Source organism: Rhinolophus sinicus, chromosome 2 (genome assembly GCF_057876585.1).
Source record: "Rhinolophus sinicus isolate RSI-liver-muscle chromosome 2, RSI-T2T, whole genome shotgun sequence".
Taxonomy (NCBI): domain Eukaryota; kingdom Metazoa; phylum Chordata; class Mammalia; order Chiroptera; family Rhinolophidae; genus Rhinolophus; species Rhinolophus sinicus.
In genome coordinates, this window is record NC_142502.1 from 46435047 (window position 1) to 46455008 (window position 19962).

Here is a 19962-nt window from a genome sequence, read left to right on the forward strand (position 1 = left end):
CAGACTTCAGGGTGAAAAAGGTAACAAAAGACAAAGATGGACATTTCATAATGGTAAAGGGGACTATACAACAAGAAGACATAACAGTCATCAATATTTATGCCCCCAATCAAGGAGCATCGAAATATACCAAGGAACTACTAACAGAACTAAAGGGAGAAATTGACCAAAACACAATTATACTAGGGGACCTAAATACATCATCATTGACAACTATGGATAGATCATCCAAACAGAAAATAAATAATGAAATAGCAGCCCTAAATGACACATTAGATGAAATGGACATAATTGACATTTATAGAGCACTTCATCTTAAAACATGACTATACATTTTTTTCTAGTGTACATGGAACATTCTCAAGGATAGATATATTGGGACATAAAACTAACCTCAGCAAATTTAAGAAGACTGAAATCATACCAAGCATATTCTCTGATCACAAGGCTTTGAAATTGGGTATCAACTGCAAAAAGAAAGCAGAAAAAAGCCACAAATACATGGATTAAGCAACATACTTTTAAAGAACGACTGGGTCAAAGAAGAAATTAGAGGAGAGATCAACAGATACATAGAAACAAATGAGAATGAAAACACATCCTACCAAAATTTTTGGGATGCAGCAAAAGCAGTTTTAGGAAGGAAACTTATATCAATACAGGCCTATCTCAAGAAACAAGAAAAATCCCAAATAAATAACCTCATGTTACACCTTAAAGAACTAGAAAAAGGAGAACAAATGAAACCCAAGGTCAGCAGAAGAAAGGAAATAATAAAAATCAGAGCAGAACTAAATGAAATAGAGAACAAAAAGACAATAGAAAAAATTAATGTGAGCTGGTTCTTTGAAAAGATTAACAAAATTGACAAACCCTTGACTAGGCTCACTAAGATAAAAAGAGAGAAGGTACTAATAAACAAAATCAGAAATGAAAAAGGGGAAGTTATCAAGGACACCACAGAAATACAAAGGATCATTCAAAAATACTATGAAGGCCTATATGCAATCAAATTCAATAACCTAGAAAAAACGGACAAATTCTTAGAAACATATAGCCTTCCGAGGCTGAACCATGAAGAACGGGAAAATCTAAACAGACTGATCACCTGTAACGAAATTGAATCAGTCATCCAAAACCTTCCCAAAATCAAAAGTCCAGGACCAGATGGCTTCACTAGTGAATTCTACCAAACCTTTGAAGAGGATCTAATACCAATCCTGCTGAAACTCTTCCAAAAAATAGAAGAAGAGACAGTACTCCCTAACTCATTTTATGAGGCCAACATTACCCTGATACCAAAACCTGGTAAGGACAACACAAAAAAAGAAAACTACAGACCAATATCTCTGATGAATACAGATGCAAAAATCCTAAACAAAATTCTAGCAAATCGAATGCAACAATGCATTAAAAAGATTATTTACCACAACCATGTGGGGTTCATCCCAGGGGCAAAAGGATGGTTCAACATACGCGAATCCATCAATGTGATACATCACATAAACGAAATAAAGGGCAAAAATCATATGATTATATCAATTGATGCAGAAAAAGCATTTGACAAGCTACAACATCCATTTATGATTAAAACACTTAATAGGTATAGAAGGAAAATACCTTAACATAATAAAGCCCATATATGACAAACCCTCAGCTAATCTCATAATTAACAGTGAAAAACTGAAGCCCTTTGCTCTATGTTCAGGAACAAGACAGGGCTGTCCCCTATCACCTCTGCTTTTCAGCATAGTGTTGGAAGTTCTGGCCAGAGCAATCAGGCAAGAGAAAGAAATAAAAGGCACCCAAATTGGGGATGAAAAAGTTAAATTGTCACTCTTTGCAGATGACATGATGTTATATATAGAAAATCCTAAAGACGCCACCAAAAAGCTATTAGAAACAATCAACGAATACAGTAAAGCTGCCGGCTACAAAATCAACGTACAAAAGTCCATTGCATTCCTATATACTAACAATGAAATCTCAGAAAAAGAAATTTAAAAAAATTCCTTTTCCAATTGCAGCAAAAAGAATAAAATACCTAGGAATAAACTTAACCAAGGATGTGAAAGACTTATATGCTGAAAACTATAAGACATTTTTCAAAGAAATTGAAGAAGACACAAAGAAATGGAAAGACATTCCATGCTAATGGATTGGAAGAATCAACATAGTTAAAATGGCCATATTACCCAAAGCAATATACAGATTTAATGCAATCTGCATCAAAATCCCAATGGCATTTTTTAAAGAAATAGAACAAAAAAATCATCAGATTTGTTTGGAACCACAAAAGACCCCGAATAGCCAAAGCAATCTTAAGAAAAAAGAACAATACTGGAGGTATCACACTTCCTGAACTTTAGCTTGTACTACAGGGCTACAATAATCAAAACAGCATGGTATTGGCAGACAAACAGACACATAGACCAATGGAATAGAACTGAGAACTCAGAAATAAAAACCACATAAATATGGACAGATAATTTTTGACAAAGAAGCAAAAAACATACAATGGAGAAAAAACAGCCTCTTCAATAAATGGTGCTGGGAGAACTGGAAAGCCACGCGCAAAAGAATAAAACTGGACAGCTATCTGTCACCATGTACCAAAATTAATTCAAAATGGATCAAAGACTTAAGCATAAGACCTAAAACAATAAACTGCACAGAAGAAAACATAGGTACTAAACTTATGGACCTTGGGTTCAAAGAGCGTTTTATGAAATTTGACTCCAAAGGCAAGGGAAGTAAAAGCTAAAATAAATGAATGGGACTATATCAAACTTAAAAGCTTCTGCACAGCAAAAGAAACCATTGACAAAACAGAGGCAACCAACTGAATGGGAGAAGATTTTTGCAAACAGTTACTCCGATAAGGGGCTAATATCCAAAATATACAAGGAACTCATACAACTCAACAACAAAAAAACAAACAACCCAATTGAAAAATGGGCAGAGGACCTGAAGAGACATTTTTCCAAAGAGGACTTACAAATGGCAAATAGACATATGAAAAAATGCTCTACATCACTAATCATCAGAGAAATGCAAATAAAAAACATAATGAGATATCACATCACCCCAGCTAGAATGGCTATCATCAACAAGACAAATAGTACCAAGTGTTGGAGAGGCTGTGGAGAAAAAGGAACCCTCATACACTGTTGGTGGGAATGCAGACTGGCGCAGCCACTACGGAAGGCAGTGTGGAGGTTCCTCAAAAAATTACGAATAGAATTACCGTATGACCCAGCAATCCCTCTCCTGGGTATCTACCCAAAAAATCTGAAAACATTTACCCATAAAGATACATGTGCTCCAATGTTCATTGCAGCTTTATTTACAGCGGGCAAGACATGAAAACAACCAAAATGTCGTTCGATAGATGAATGGATAAAGAAGTTGTGGTATATATACACAATGGAATACTATTCAGCGGTAAGAAAAGATGAAATAGGACCATTTGTGACAACATGGATGGATCTTGAGATTATAATGCTAAGCGAAATAAGTCAGACAGAAAAAGCAGAGAACCACATATGATTTCACTGATATGTGGTATATAAACCAAAAGAAGAAAACTAATAAATGAGAAACAAAAACTCAAAGACACAGTTTAGTGGTTACCAGAGGGTAAGGGGGGTGGGGGTGGGAGATGAAGGTAAGGGGATCAAATACATGGTGATAGAAGGAGAACTGACTCTGGGTGGTGAATACACAATGGGATTTATAGATGATGTAATACAGAATTATACACCTGAAATCTATGTAACTTTACTAGCAATTGTCACCCCGATAAACTTTAATTAAAAAAAATAATTGCTCCAAAAGAAGCATTAGAGCTGATGGGCCAGCTAGGTCTTATTTTCGGAGAAACACGGTAAGACTTCATTTCAAATGACATCTGATTCTTGAGGCCATGTGGTCATATGAGATCAAATGCAGCCCCCTTTTCCTCTCTTGCCTTCACTTTGAGTCACGGTGCATGGAATAAAACTTAATAAATGTTGTGATCAGTGGATGAGGTACTGAAAGCCCAAGATACAGGAATGAGAGTGAAATACAGGTAAGAAATGAGATGAGAACCAGAGAGGTGCCCCAAGAGCAGAAGAACAAATAAGGTTTGGCATCTAAGAGGACAGGAAGGGGGCAAAGGTGACACTGGGTATGCAAACCTAGGGGTAGGAGGGCAAGGGGACCTTTTAAAAGGAAACAAGAGAATTAGGCTTTGGAGGGAAAGAAGAAAGCAGCTGAGTTCCATCTTGCATCACTGTCCTGAGTTTGTTGTCCACAGGACCTCTGGCAGATAAACACCATTGCATTAGGAAATTTGCAACTGGAGACTATTTTACACAAAATATTTCTTACTGGTTGGGGGAAAAGTTCTGAGTCATCATTTATAAGTTTATACCTAATTATGAAGACCTGTCTTCACCTCTGCTGCTAATAGTCACCTGAACCAGAGCCTTCTTGTTAAATGCAACACTGCATTATCAAGATGTTTGGAAGAGAGGAAAGGCTGGCCATCTCCATACTCTTTTCCCTGCAGATTAAATACTCAAAACCCTTACCATGATTTTGAACTACTTTTGTGTTAATATGAGTATCTAAAGAGGCAGTGGTTAAGTGCTTAGATGCTAGAGTAAGGATTCAAATACTCTGACAATTCACAGCTATGTACCTACGCCAAGACTTCTAACATCGCTAAGCCTCAGTTTCCTCATCTATAAAAAAGGAGTAATAATAGTAATTGCCTCAAAGAATTGTTTTGAGACTTAAATGACATAATTCATGTAAAGTGCTTTGGCATGGTGCCTGGCCCTTAAAAAACGTTAACTACTGTCCAAATGCTACACAATAAGAGGATACAAGAAAAATTTCTCCCATGAATGTAAAACTGCATTTAAAAAAAGAAATGACAAAAGAAAGGGAATGACATTAGTTCAGTGTTTTCATATATTCTATATGTTTTAAAATTTAAATGAGGAGTGTTTTCCTTTATAAAAACATAATTTTAGTAAGTATTTTATTGAATATCAGCTATGCTAAATCAACAAGTAATCAAAATTTAATAGACTCACAAAACAGGATACAAAACAAATAGAAGGGTAATTGCTTTTCTACTAAGTTAAAGTAATTCTAAATCAGGGTGCGATGCAAGACCTGCTGTGATACTCATGGAAATGGATGATAAAAAGCATTATATATACATACAATATATTTTAACTTTACTGTTACACGTATACACTTATTTATTTATTAAGGCTCTATCTGTCGCCTAGAAGAGCCCAGATACAATTTGTATTACTTTGGCCGGGTCACTGTCTGCCTAGACAAAGCTCCGTAAGTCTACCATTCTCTCATCCAACAAATATTAATGAATTTCTATTAAACACCACGCACTTGGCTGAATGCTCAGTGTATAGATATAAAGACAGGGCGGCCCAACCCCGAGAGCACGCACAGCACTCTCGTCGCCTCTCTCCCCCATCCGAGGACGGCAAGGAGAGCCGGAGGGGGTCCTCTGTGAACCGGCGGAGGTCGCCTCACCTCCCGCGCGGACAGTGGCTCGCCCATTCCCAACAACGCCCCCTCCTCAACCTGTCCAGGCCAGAGCAAAGCACAGCAGCATCTTCACCCTGCCCACCCGCCAGCTCAGCCAGGCCCGCCATCGTCTCCATGGTAACCGTACACAAACTACCTACCTCGGCCGCTCCGGCCGCCTACTTGCAGAGCCAGGTCGCTGCTGGGCGAACCGGAGGAGCGGGCCAGGGAATGAGCTGGAAGTGGGCGCAGGGAAGGGTGCTTCTGGCCAGATCCAAACCACCTGTGATTAGCGCTGCAGACAGTAACAGCAGCGGAGGTTCAGCTCCTTTTCCAGTTTTCCTGAGGCAGTGGAAGCCGCCCAGCAGAAGGCGGGGCGGGGCCGGGCTGGGCCGGGAGGGGCGGGGCGTTTCTCCGGCGGCTCGGCCACTGGGCCTGCGCCCGTCCCACAACGCATGCGTAGAAATGCAGAGGTGGGAGTGGGCGGGGCCTGGGCAAGGGCTGGAAGCCAGGAACGAGAATCTGGTGGTAAGAGAGAAGTGGAGAGGGCTTCGCGTGCACGGCCCGCGGTGGAAGGCATCTACTTTTAAAATAGCAGTTTACCGAACCACATTTATTGAACCCCTATGAGAGCTCAGCGCCTCTATTAAATAACATTAAGGACGGCTGCTTAGTGCTTAGGGGTTAAAGGATTTACGGGTTCAAGTTGCGACGCTATATAATATCTCGAACACTATAGTTGCTTAATCTCTCAGTCTGTAAAATGGAGGGAAATAGTAGTACCTAGTATCTTGCGGTGATTGCGAAGATTGAATGAGAAAATAGTCGTAAAATGTTATGCACGTGGAATCAACGAAAACTGTTGTTATTATTGAGCCCTTGCATTTGTGCAGCACTTTAGGGTTTACAAAGGGTATTCCACACTATATTATCTCTGAGCATCCCTGCCACTCTGAAGTAGCCAGCTTGAAATCCCCATTCACAGGAGACAAAGGAGGGCCGTGAGGTCTAGTGAGTGACAGTCTAGATTCAAGTCTAGACCTCCCCTGGGCAATAATTTTTCGTTTTTACTGCGTTATCATAGTTGATTGGCAAAAAGGAACCCCATTTACATATTTCTGGTTTAAATTATGTTGTCTCCTATTAGACCCTTGAGCAACACTTTACAGTGTTAAATACAAGTGAGACCATAATCACTCTCTGCTCAGGTTTGCACCACATTTTATAAATATGGGGATTTTTCAGCTGAAGTGTTGTTGTCAACATTGGAAAAATGCCACATCCCTTGGTGCTAAGTATATGGTAAAGAATAATTAGATTGAAAATGCTTTTGAGCACATACTATGTGTTAAGGTATCATGTTAGGTGGGAAATACTACTAACCTGAACTAAAGAAATGTCCATATTCAAAGTACTCAACAGGATTTTACACATAACAGACAATAAATATTTATTAGTTGATTGGATAATTTGGGGGCCTGAAACATAGTATTTGTGTTATTCGGGTTGAAATCTTTTTCCAGTGATTCAACATGAATTATCATCAAGTCCCTTTTACTGGCCACTGGACTCCATTGTGAAAAGGGACCTTTGCCCATTTAATATAAAACCATAACTAGTATTTTGAATTCACAACTTGTGAGTGTGATCAAAATGCAACTTCATTTTCCCCCAGATGGAAAGTTGGTTAGAGTTCTTGTATTTTCTGCTCACTTTTAGAAAACTGATAGTCCTATAGTGACTAACTCTCAACCACAGCTTCATTCCAAAATTAGAATGTTGGGTACAAGACAAATGTATCAAACTTCATGTGACAGTAATGCTTAGGCTGTCTCTCCCCAGTTCCAGCTTAAGGTCTGTAGTTGACTTTCCCAGCAGGGAAGCAGTGGCATAGGCTCACCACTCCCCCATTACTAGTGGCTACTTAAGACCACCTACCATGGGTGGAGGTGGGCAGGAGGAAGTGGGGAGAGGAGAAGCCAGGAGCCCTTCCTGGAGTTGATTGGCTTTGAGTGTGCTGTGCCAGGCCTATGGTTAAAGCAACTGATGTGGGTCTTTCCTGGGATGCAGCACTATTCTACTCCTTCCCTGCCCTAGAAATCCAGGGTTCAATCTAGCCCCTTTAAATGGGTCCCAAGATGACCTTATATTTTGTCCAAGGGAAACCCCACACATATCTTGCCCCAGAATTCTGAGAGTGTAGGCTGATCCCCAGGCAGCCCCCTCCATGCTGTCATTCGGAGCGTTAGCTTTCCCAGGAGTGTGTAGGCCACTCCCTGCAGTCTCTGGCAGCCCCCTTGGGAAGCCCCTCTCAGTGGGTTTGAGATGGAAATAGCTTCTCTCCAAAGATATGTCCTATTATATCCTTCCACTTCATTCTGACTCCTTATGATTAGCCTCAGGCCCTCAGGTCCAAGGAGTCTGTATGTTTCTTTGTAACTTGCAGTGCAGAGACTTTGCCTCACCCTCACTTTGGATCTGATGATTATACAATTACCATCACAGTTGAAACTTCAGTTTAAACACCTGTTGTACAGCCAGTTACTAACTATGGTCTTGCACCCTAGGATCTTGGTCTAAAATAGACCTAATAAGTACACTACTGGAACCTGAATCTAGCCAGCTCAGTCAGCCAGGAAATGTCTGACAGCCAAGTTGGAACAATTGAAAAGAATGACAAGGGCAGAAATATAGGAAGCAATTATTTAAAGCACTAAAGCTGCCCAGTTTACTTCACTGAAGGACACGATGTGGGAAAATATTGAAGCTATCGTAGTGGTGGCCTATTATATTGACTTGGTTGTTCCTCCATGGTTACCTAATGGCTATTTGACAGAATTTGATATAGTTAAGCTTGTAAGTGTAATTATTTCAGAAACAAAATTGTTGACATTTCTTATACCTTCGGGAAATTAAATAGGAAAACAAAGTATTAATTGTAAGTAGCTGACATTTATAAAGCACTTAACAGTTTCCAAATTGCCTTCATTTGGAGGATTTCATTTGTATTGTTTTGTTTGGAGTTTACAATAAGCTTGAGAGGTAGTTAATTCAGGGATTGTTATCTCAATTTGAGACTGAAAAAAAACTGAGGTTTAGAGAGGACAAGTGATCTGCCCACAATCACGCAGGTGGTACAGTGATCTGAGACCCGGTGTTTTTGATGCCCAAGGCCAGTGTGCCGTCTGCCATTGTACATGTACAAATACAGTTTTTCAGAAAGAGACCTCTCGTTCACAGCATTGAAAGGTACGTCCTAGACCACTGAACCTGTTAAAATAGTCTCTGAATTTCCTCCCCTGGCTTATCTCGGGGTACATCCTGTGTGGGGCTACGAGGATCAGGAAGAACTTAAGAATCTTTACATTCTCTTGAAAATGCCTTGAGTTAAGGTGAGAATTATACAGATGGTAGAATGGGTAATAACATGATCTTACACACTCTAAGATGCAAAAATGCAACAAAATGGTGAACTCATGGACACTTTTATGCACATGCTCTCCCAGTGGATTTTTATATTACAGTTTATATCACACAAACACCTCATATTTAATATCCATAGTTTATCTTGATTTATATATCAGATATATTGTTGAAAAGATACAGTTTAAATAAATACTTCTTCAGTGCTCACAACTTCCCCAATGATTTTTATGACCATAGCAGAGACGTGACTCACAGAGGAAAAAAAATGCTTCTGGCATAGAAAAACAATCACCAATTTAGAATTCTAATTCTCACTTGAAGACGCTTCCTGCTTTTGTAAATATGGGATCTCGGTCCTTTAATTATATTTATCACATAATCCCTGCAAGGAGTTCATCAAATTGATAGCCTATGAAATCTGTGCATAAAAAAGGCACAAGTATGTTAAAATGCAACGTGGTGGAAATTTACAATGCAATGAAAATTAACTAACTTCCTGGAACTGGATAGACATAAGACTATGGAAGAGTCCTAAAACTGATTAGCTGAAAAAGATTACATGAAAATTCTCTATTTAATGGAGCTCATCGGTTACCTGTGCACCTTAAGTATTACTTTACCTGTAAACGCTTTATCCCTACAACAAACACCTCCACCACCCTGGGCCTCAATTCTCCACGAGCAGTCAAGTGTTACTAGGGAAGCTGATGAATGAGGGTCCACTTAATTACCAGTTGATTACAAAGAGTCTCTAACTACCTGGTATTTCATTGGTGGGGAGAGGGTTCTAGTTTTCAGGGACTGTCAACAGGAGTCTTAACTATGAATTGCTTCATCATAAACAACTCCCAAGGTACCTCCTGTATGTGGAAAGAGACGATTAAAACCCTATTCCTTGTCAAGTTCACATGTGAGACATTACTAAGTGAGCATGCTTGCGTCTTTTGGAAGATGTTGGCTGCAAACAACAGAATACTCCATCAAAAGTAGCTTAAATACCAAGAACATTTATTGTTTTGTTTAACAATAAATCTCCAAGTGGGCTGTTACAGGGTTGGTCCTGCTGCTCATGGATGGCCTTAAAGAGTGTCAGTCATGCCTCCCCACGTGGTCACAAGATGGCTGTGGCAGCAGAGCTGTGCATCCTTACATGACAGTATTTCAAAGCAGGGGAGACAGAGGAGGGGCAGGGCCCTCTCCATATACATCTCTTTATAGGGGAAAGGAAAAAATTTCCCAGAAGCCCCTTAGCTGTGTTCTCCTTACATCTCATTGGCTAGAACTGTGACACAATGCCCAGTCCCTGCCAGAGATGAATGGGATTACTATTACTATGATTGATTTAGATCAATCAAGTTTCACCCCCTGGGGTTTGGGGGCGGAGCCCATCTTCTCAGAGCACACCTAAAATCAAACCGGACTCTGTTCAGCTGAGAGGCAGGCAATGGCTATTGGGTAAATGCTGATGATGCTTGCCCCAGGGGTCTGAGTGAACTAATGAACACTGTCTCCTGACATTCAAGAGACTTTGAAGGTTGCTTGTTCTGACTAGAACAGGGGAACCAAAAGAGTAATGCTGAGGCAGCGTGCTCTAGTTTGGTGCTAACTGCTGACCTGAGGCCATGGTCCCTGGCTTCACTTCTGATCAGTCATGCCTGCCATTAGAATCATCCAGAGAGCTTCAAAAACCGTCTCTGTTCAGCACTCACCTAGATGTTCTGATTCAGTTGTGGAGGAGGGGCACGCAGGGGAATGGGTTCAGTGTTTTTTAGAGCTGGGAAAATGCTGTAATGTGCAGCATCCAGCCTAGGGAACCCCAACCCTAGTGAAGGCCAGAGCTCCCCACTCTGAGGGACTCAGCCAGGACCTAACAGGGAACAGAGATGTAAAAAGAATCCCTGGCTTTCAGAGCAGAAGGAATAGAGACGACTCTAATTATGCACGACCCAGGCATGAGTCTCAGACTCATGGTGCTGTCCTCGATGTCCCTCCTTCCTGTTCCCTTGCCACCTTGGGCACTTTTGGTATCTACTGTCCAACTCATCCTCCTCCTGCTCCAAGTCCCCCCTGTATCAGCAACCAAAGTGACTGTCACAGATCCCAGTCTTGGATGTGTCCATCCTGCTTACAAGCTCTCATGTCTGCCCGCCGACCACCTAATTCCAGGTCCTGTCTGAGCTGTACTACCCTAGCCTGGACTTCTAGCTTATTAAAATAACTGGGTTTTACTTGGGCTTTGTGACAGCCCCTGTGCTAAGTGCTTTGATGACTCTAAATTAGTAAAGTTTTCAACCCTAAAGTATTACTATCATTTTCATTTTGCACCCAAGGAAATTGAGGTTTAGTTTCTTCAGTTGCCCAGGTAAAAATGGTGAATCTAGGATTCAAACCCAGCTGGTTTGACTCGGGAGGTCATGCTCCTCCACACACCATGTGCTCAGCCAAACTGACTATTGCCATTCCCTGGATAATCCCTGCATCTCCCCACCTCTGTGCCTTGGCTTTTAGGGCGTTGGTCCCTCACCCTGAGAAAGCCTGGACACTCAGCAAGGATGTTTATGTAGTCCTGGGAGGATTGCAAGGAGGAACTTACCATGGAGGACTCCCCAGGGCAGACAAAGAAGATGAAATGTGTCGACCCCTTCCCTCCTGCCTCCTGTTTTCCATTGGTCAAGTTCATGGTGGATCTAGTCGAGACATTTTTGTAGCTTTCTGTACAATGTCCTGTGGTCCAGGAAGAAGAGCAGAAATAGTATGAATGAGGATGACCAGGACTGGGGATGGCCCATAGGATAAAGCCCGAAGGGGCAGACTGTAGGCCCGAGGTTTATGGGAGGGGAGGGTGTGCTGGTCTGTGAGGTTTGGGAGAGGCTGGGGGACAGAGGCTGCATGAAAGCCTACAGCAGGTGAGGTGGTTTGCAGGAGGGAAGTGAGAGTGTATTATGATAGAAAGAGTTCTGGATTGGAAGTCAGGAGACCTTAACTCACATGCTGCTTCTGCCACTCTAACTGTGTGCCTGGGAGTATGTCAATTAATAGCTGTAATTGTGAGATGTGGAGGTTGGGCTAAATGACCCTCTATATAACCAAGCTCTAGAATTCTATGGGAGAATGATGTTGAAAGAGAGGAGGCTGAGGGTTAAAGATTTTGGAGGTGGCTCAGTTGTAAGAGCCAGATAATGAGGTTCCAGGTGTGGCCTGGCTGGCCACGGCCCTGGAGAAAGTCAGGATGGTCGGAGATCGAAGAAAGCCTGAGGAAGCACTGATAGAGAGAGGACAGCGGGAGAGAAGAACCTGACCCATCAGTAGTTTGTTCCTCAAGACTCCTGTGCTGTGCTGATAACACCTGTGTACAGGTGCAACCCCAGAGAACTGGGCAGCCCTAGGGGGCTGTGACGCCCAGGGCTTGAGGCTCCAGGAGAGACAGGCCTTCTGGTTCTCTTGGTGATGACAACAGTGAGTTACCTGGACAAGGATCCCCTAACTAACCTGGAGACCTGTGGGGTTAGAGAGGGCGTCCAGGCCACTTAGTTTGCCACTTCTGGGGGCTCTCAAATCCAGTTTTGTTTTGTTTTTAAACAATATACTTATGTACTGTTGAGTGATCGGGAAATGTAGAGTCCAGCTTCAGATTTAAATATTCAGACAAAAGGAATCCTAGCAGGTCCCAAATCTAACTGAAAGTGTCTGGACTTCTAATACCAATATCTTTAAGAGCTAAAGATGTTCAGCACACATGTTCACTGGGGTTAGAATAGTCATACAATTCTTTATGCTAGTCAGATAAGTGTATTACATAAATAGGGTGTGCAGTATTTTCTACCAAGGGTGCAAAATAGGGACAAAAATTTAAAAGCTCATGATAATCACTTGTACACTTTTCTTCTTCGGAGCTCAGGACATTTCACACTTCATAGAACTACATACACACATATGTACATGTGAAGCAGAGGGTACATGTGAAGCAGAGGGAATCTGAATATGGTGATGGGTTGTATCAGTGTCACTCTCCTGGCTGTGATATTGTGCTATGTAGTTCTGCAAGATGTCACCACTGGGGAAACTGGGCCAAGTGTATGCGGGTCTTCCCAAGCCCTCTCTATATTATTTCTTATAACTGCATGGATATCGACAATGAACTCAAAATAAAAAGTTTAAAATAATCCACTTCACTCTCTCACTTCCTATTTCATTTCTGCAAGGGTCATAGATGAAAAGCTGTGATACAAACAGAGAGGAAATATCGGTTGAGAAATAAACAGGATGATTATCCTATGACACAGTCTGGATCAAACAATCTCTGTTTGAAACTTGAAAACCAGTGGCCTGGCCTTAGCTAACCAAGAAAAGTAAATTTCAGCACTGAAATCCTCACTGAAATTATTCTTTCTTGGCTTTTTCTAAGTTCACACCCTAAGATCATTAAACAGTATGTCAATCACAGTTCTTTTTAAAAAAAAAAAAAAAAGAAATTATTTTGTTTTTCAAAATAAATTTTTAGCTTTATTGTGGTATAATTTACATATATATATATATATATATATATATATATATATATATATATATTTTTTTTTTAATTTCAATGTCACAGTTCTTATTAGGGTATGGAAATAAACAGAAAGTTCTCCATTTTTTCAACCCTAAGAGAAGGAATTCTTGCCTTAGACAGCAGAGTTCAAAGCAGCTCATTTTCTATCATGAGTAGAGAACCCCTCCCCCCCTTGCAGACCCCTGCTGCTCTCTGCCCATTGGCTACAGCTGTTACAGGGCCCCTACTGATCCTACCTCCCCTGCCTTCTAATTAAGCTGCAGGGGCCAAGCCCCCAGCCAGCCATGATGTGCCACCTCCTATTTCAGCCTAGCACCCACATTATAAACCTCTGCCAGGCTTTGCACTGAGTGGCTTAAGTTCTTAAGAAGCCATGTGACTGCATCTTGTACCAACTGGTCTCCTAGGACAGCTCCAGATGCTGCACACTGCAGTTCTCCAGCCAGGACCCCCCCACGAGGTCATGACTGGCTGTGAGGAAAGCTCATTGAACCCCCCAGTACTCAGTCAGTACGGGAGTCCTATGCCGAGATACAGAGAGCCCTTGCTTTCAAGAACCTTCCCAAGAAGAAAGAGTCATACCTCTGTAGGAAGTTTGAAAAGATATCCCAAACCATCTCTCTTTTTGGTTATTGGGTTGCTCCCCCACACACACACTGTATAGTATACTGTTTGTTCATTTGGGTCACAGACAGGAGAACCTGGAGAAGCGAATGGAAATGCTAAGCTAGATGGACTGGTAAGCACCTGAGAGCAGAGACCTTATCCCTCTTGCTCCCTTGTGGGTATCCTCCAGACGATGATGGTAGCAGGAACGTATAGACAGATGTTCAATGAATACTTGTTAAATAAATGAACAAATGGATGTGGGCTTGAGAACGTGCTAGTCAGGGTCAGGGTTTCATAATGTGTAACCCTGACCAGGCAGAATGACTTCCCATCGACTGTCACCCCCAGGCCCCTCTAGCCTCCTCCCACCCGTCCCTGCCAGTTATTTCTGGGAGTGCTTGTGGCTGTGCCATCTCACCTGTGCTCAGATCAAGTCAGCTCACCTCTCCTACTCCCAACATCTCAACGGCCCCTTGCTGCCTGAGCTGTAGGAGCCCTTCCTTCAAGAGAGTGTGGTTCTGCCATCTTCCCCACTGGTGCCTCCCTGGGGTGTCGCAGGCTCTCCTGATTCTATGTATTATGTGTCTCTGAGCCCTAAGGCAGCACTACTTCTATCCAGAGTCTCACAGAGCCATTCGCAAAGCACCCTGGGCTTCTCATCTGTACCTCCGCAAGGGGCTCTCAATGCTAGTTCACAGGCCTGGCTAAAAGTCAGCCCCTCGTCCATCCCTCTCATTTTCTTGTCTCTCCATTTCTTCCTCTGGGTACCGACAAACACCTTTCTTTTCTGTCAGCACAAGCCAAAGCTCTTCTGCAAATCAACTCCTGCAAACAGGCACCTACAGGGGTCACCAGCCTCCCAGATCCATAGCCAGCAGAGGTCTGGTATGAACTGTGCAGGAAAGAGCCCTGCGCTCCCGGCTGGGGCCGAGGTCAAGCCTCCTGTCTCTCCCCCAATGACTTGGAAACATGGGAGAAATCACAGGAGATCCTTGGGCCTCAGTTTCTGGGTCTGTGAAATAAAGTGGGTTCTAGCAGCCTATGGTACCGCGAGATAGTTGAGAGAGAAGCAAAGGAAGACAAGAGGCCCAGGAAGGCAACCCATGGTGGGAAATCAAAGGTTAGCAAGGAAAGGCATGTCAGGGAGCATTCCTCCCATGGCACTGGGCGGAAACAGCCCACCCAGAAGATAACGAGAGTAGCTTGTGTAGCAAGGGCAGACGTAAAAGACACCTCTTAGGAAGGGTCACCTCTTCGGTTCCAGGAGCTTCTAAGGGTTAAAGAGCAGATGCGGCTCTTTTGCACCTTCATACAAGATGGCAGGCCACACTCAGATTTTCATTTTCTTTTGTTGCTTGTGATTTTAGTATTATATCTGAGAATCCATTGCCAAATCCAAGGTCATGAAGATTTCCTTTTGTTTTCTTCTAAGAGTTTTACAGTTTTAGCTCTTACATTTAGAAGTCTTTGATCCATTTTGAGTTAATTCTTGTATATGGTATAATGCTAATGGTCAAACGTCATTCTTTTGCATGTGGCTCTCCAGTTGTCCCAGCTGATGAAGAGGGGAGAGAGACAATTTTTTTTTGTGTGCAATACATTGTATCACTTAAATGTCCTTGGATCCATTGTCAGGAGAACCTGAGTAGAGCTTTTCAGGAAAAGGGGCTATAAGGTCCTGAGGGTGTGAACTTATCAGCGAGTGACTGCATGGTGTTTGCTGTAATACGCTGTGAAAACAAAGCCCGCTCCTCGTCACCCAGACCAGCTTCAGCAGACACCTGACGCTGGCATAGGGTGGGAGCAGTAGAGAAGACATAGGTGGCTTTGGGGCAGCAACAAGGTCAAAGCATATGGAGGCAGCAGCAATAATATCCTGAGGCCACCAGGGGGCAGAGCAGAGGAGGGTACCAAGAGGGAGCACATTGAATGGCCACCATAGTGCTTGTTTGATCCAGAGGGGTCTCTGCTAGGGGAAGAAAGGACTGAGAGGACATAGGTTACAGCATTTCCAGTGGTGCGCACTGGGATCCAAAATCTATTCTTGTTACTTTTTGCTTGTCCTCCCCCAGGAGGGCAGGGCCTGGAAAACAAAAGTTACAATTAATTTCCCTTTTCAAAATGCAGTTCAAAACAGAACATTGTGCTTTCCAGGACCCTGGCTTTCTGTGAAAAATTCTATACTGGCATTCAAAATTAAGCCACGTTTGCCAAAATGTAAATTTCTTTTAATGGCTAATATTTTGAAAAGCGACTGCTTATGTTTGCAACAAAGAAAATAGGAAAAAGGAGGAGTAATTTATCTGAAAAAATAATTTTGTGTTTGGGGAAGGGATGCCACGAAGAACCGATGTAGTTCTGTAATAGTAATCTATTTCCAATTGTTCAAATGTCAAAAATACAGTTTACATTTACTGCCACAAATTCAGTGAACATTTTTTTCATTATGCACCAAGCAGAAAATTTGAAATTAAATGTTCAGCAATGTTCAGACAAATGAAGAAATCCCCTCCCCCACGCCACCCTTTGACATAACTAGGACAATCCAATATAATAACCCTCTAAAAGGATTAATTCTGCCTAAAACCAGCTCCTGAAAAAAACCACATGGCAGTCTGTGAAACATTCTTGATAATGTGTGCATCTTTATTACATTTAAAATCCATGAGCCTGGTGCCGATTCTGTCTTGGAACATTCTATGATGACGCTGAACAAGGGAGTCTTCACAATGAGAATCATAGGGAAACTTCAATAATAATTAACATATACAACATAAAAGAGCAGTGAGGTTCCATGTTGCTGCTATTAAATTAACAAAATATTTAAAACATGTTCGTTGCTGGCAATGGTACAATGAAACTGGTTCACACATACATTGCTGATGGCAATGCAAAACCTCATTGCCAGGCAAAGCCATTCAGATATATTTATATGATTCAGTGATTTGCATTATCCAAAAGAAAGACAATGTTTTATGCCTGTTTAATACAAAACTAATGTAAATGTATTTGTAAGCTGGACGCCTCCTAAATATCTAGTGGGAATGGTAGGTGGTTAGGTAAAATACGTTGTGTCCACTTAATGAATATAAAGATACAGTTGACACACTGACATATGCAAATAATACAGTGTTAAGAGTCACAAGTAACTCTGTCTAGAAAGGGGGAGGGACAGAATTGTAAGTGCAGGTGTTCCGTATGTTACCGAAAGTTTCATTAATGTTGCCCTGATGTTTTTTTGTTTAATAAAAATATTAAATACATTGCAGGAAAGGTGCATTATCTCCTAGTTGCTTGTAAGAGGATACAAAATCAAGCATATACAGCATTTCAATTTTTTTTTAACTTTTTCATTTATGTTTGGCTTGACTAGACTAGTCTGTGATTTCTTCCACACTGTATTAAGTTGCCCCTATCCATTAGGCCCGAGGAGAAAATTCTCAGGGTATGAAGCCATTGGTGGAAAAGCTGAAGGAGAGAGACAGTAAAAGCAGATTTTCAGAGAATGGAAATAGTCCTGGAGCCATCTCAAGGAAAATAGTAGAGAAAGGAAGCCAAGTTTGGCAGCAGGGCACAATTTCCGGGGCATCGTTCATAGTTTATTCTCTGTAAGTGGGGTGTACCCCACAGCATACAGCACGTTGGTGGTTTGCAGTGCCGAGTACCTACTGCAGTACACACAGTTTTGCCTCCCAACAACCGTTCTTCACTTCGTCCTTTACAAAATTCCTGGTAATGAACAACAGAACCCACTCAAGTTAGTTAGTTTAAGCCAGACAAGAATTTATTTAGGGACCTAGAGAGCTCACAGAATCCCCAGGAGGGCTGAAAAATCAGTTTTAAAGGCTACATAACTTGGAACAATACCCAAATTATACCACCAAATTGTTTCAGTGGAGACTCGTGACCACCACTCAGCTGTCTCTGAAAACTGGATGGTCTTTCTGCAATGATCCTCCACCTTCAGTGGAAAATAGATTCTGCCGGGTGCATAATTCCTCAGTTCTGAATTCAAGTCTTAGGCGGGTGTGTTCAATTGGTAGAGTCCAGGTAACACACCTGCTAACTGGGAAGGGAGTTCTGCTCCCATCTTGGGTAGGCAGGGCTCATAATGTGGGAAATGTCTCAAACACAGGGAGCCACAAATATGAAAAATGTCCACAAAATTTCACCCAACTTTGTCCAGCTGTTCATTTTACTCTTTGTGACCATGAGCTTTGAGGAAGGCTGGCCCAGTTCCCAGCTATCTTGATTAAGTCATTTGTGGAAATTTTATTTTCCTTGACGATAACTGGTGAAAACGGCGTGTGACCCAATTCTGACCAATGGGGGCAGGAAGAGACATCTGTCGAGGGACTTCTGAGAAAGGTTTCTTAGCTATTAAAAAGAGACACCAGGACAATGATCCTTTTGTTCTACCTCTGGATAGTGGTGTGTGGGGATTTGTAGCCTGGAGCTGCTGCATTCATCCCGTAACTAACGCACTTGAAATGGCAGAGCAGAAAGATGGAATTAACCTGAATCCTCCATAACATGACTTAGCCACTCACTCAACCAACCCATCTGATCTCAGGATGCTTGTTCTGTGAAATAATACTTTTCTGTATTGTCTGAGCCAGGTGAGTTGAGGTTTTTCTTGCAGCCCAAAGCAGCCTGATCTACCCACTCTGTGTCCAATGCTGCAAGCACGGTTGAGATAAACAGGAACATAAGTCACAGTTGAGCTGGAGGAGACTGAGAAGGTTTCAGTGACAATGAAATGGATGGGTAAAGTGTAGTCATATTACAAAAGTCCCATCTGAACAGCTTTCCCCCTCAAAAGTGGACCCAGCATCCATTCTCCCTTCGTAACAGTACCCCATTTCCTTTTGTGGAATTTCATTCCCTCCATTATGTTCACTAACTGGAGACACCCTGCCCTATCACTGAGAAGGCTGAAGGAGCTCCTGGAGGTTCTTTCTGGCAGAAACTTTCGGTAAACCCCTAAATAGCCAGGGGCAGACTCAAGACCTAAGCTCAGTCAATCAGACTCTCGCTCAAGACTTTACATCTCCAACCAAGTGACTCAAGGACAGAAAATAGTGATGGGTGTTAATTAATTCCAGTAAACTCTCCCTCCACCTGGCTGGGGCTGTGGAGTGATTCCTGCTGCATGGTTGCCCAAAGCTGCCCTGGAGGAATACCTGTTCTGTTTCTAAAACCACCATGTTTCCGGGAAACAGAGATTTCAAAACCTGCCCCAATAGCCCAGCCAGAGACATTCCAGGGTGAAAGCTTACATACTTGAAGAAAATCCAAATTAGAACCTTATGAATAGTCAGTTCTATGAAAAGGTGGAAACCTCTTTCTCTAAGGATTGCTTTAGTGAATTTATACTGAAAAGTTATTTATACATGAAATCCATCGTATTTCTTCTTCTTCTGCCCCACCACCCCAAAATCAGGATTTTTAAGTTATGAAATAAAAAGGCTAATATAAGACAAGCTGCTAAAATCAAACAAAGTTATCAATAAGTTTACAGATTAATCAACTGTTCATGAAACATTTATGTTTATAAATTTCAAGGAATATTGGTATCCTAGCTCTTTGCTTTTTGGGAACTTGAGGACAATTATTTGAAATATTTTTAAAAGCATTTTATTTCCAGGAACTGTAACAGTGAGTACCATGTGACATCCAAGGGCAAGAGAAATATTGAGTATATGGAGGAAAAAGAAAACCATTTCATCTTTTTATTTAGAACATTTTTACTTACATAAAAATTTTTAAATTGTGCTGAAATACACATAACATAAAATTTAATATCCTAACCATTTTTAAGTGTATAG

General features: G+C 41.8%; 1 protein-coding gene across 5 annotated transcripts in view; it reads right to left on the reverse strand.

Annotated features, from left to right (window-relative positions):
- The window catches only part of ARMC2 (armadillo repeat containing 2), a 106028-nt gene extending 100078 nt beyond the window's left edge, over nt 1–5950 (reverse strand). For 2 of the 5 annotated variants that reach the window (XM_019735070.3, XM_074333373.2), the window contains exon 1: nt 5557–5670. The gene's annotated coding sequence lies outside the window, so the exon portion shown is untranslated. Of the gene's footprint in view, nt 1–5556; nt 5672–5711 lie in introns of those variants that run through there. The other 3 variants (XR_012496711.2, XM_019735069.3, XM_074333376.2) reach the window with 3 other exon arrangements.
- Between the last annotated feature and the right edge of the window lie 14012 nt (nt 5951–19962).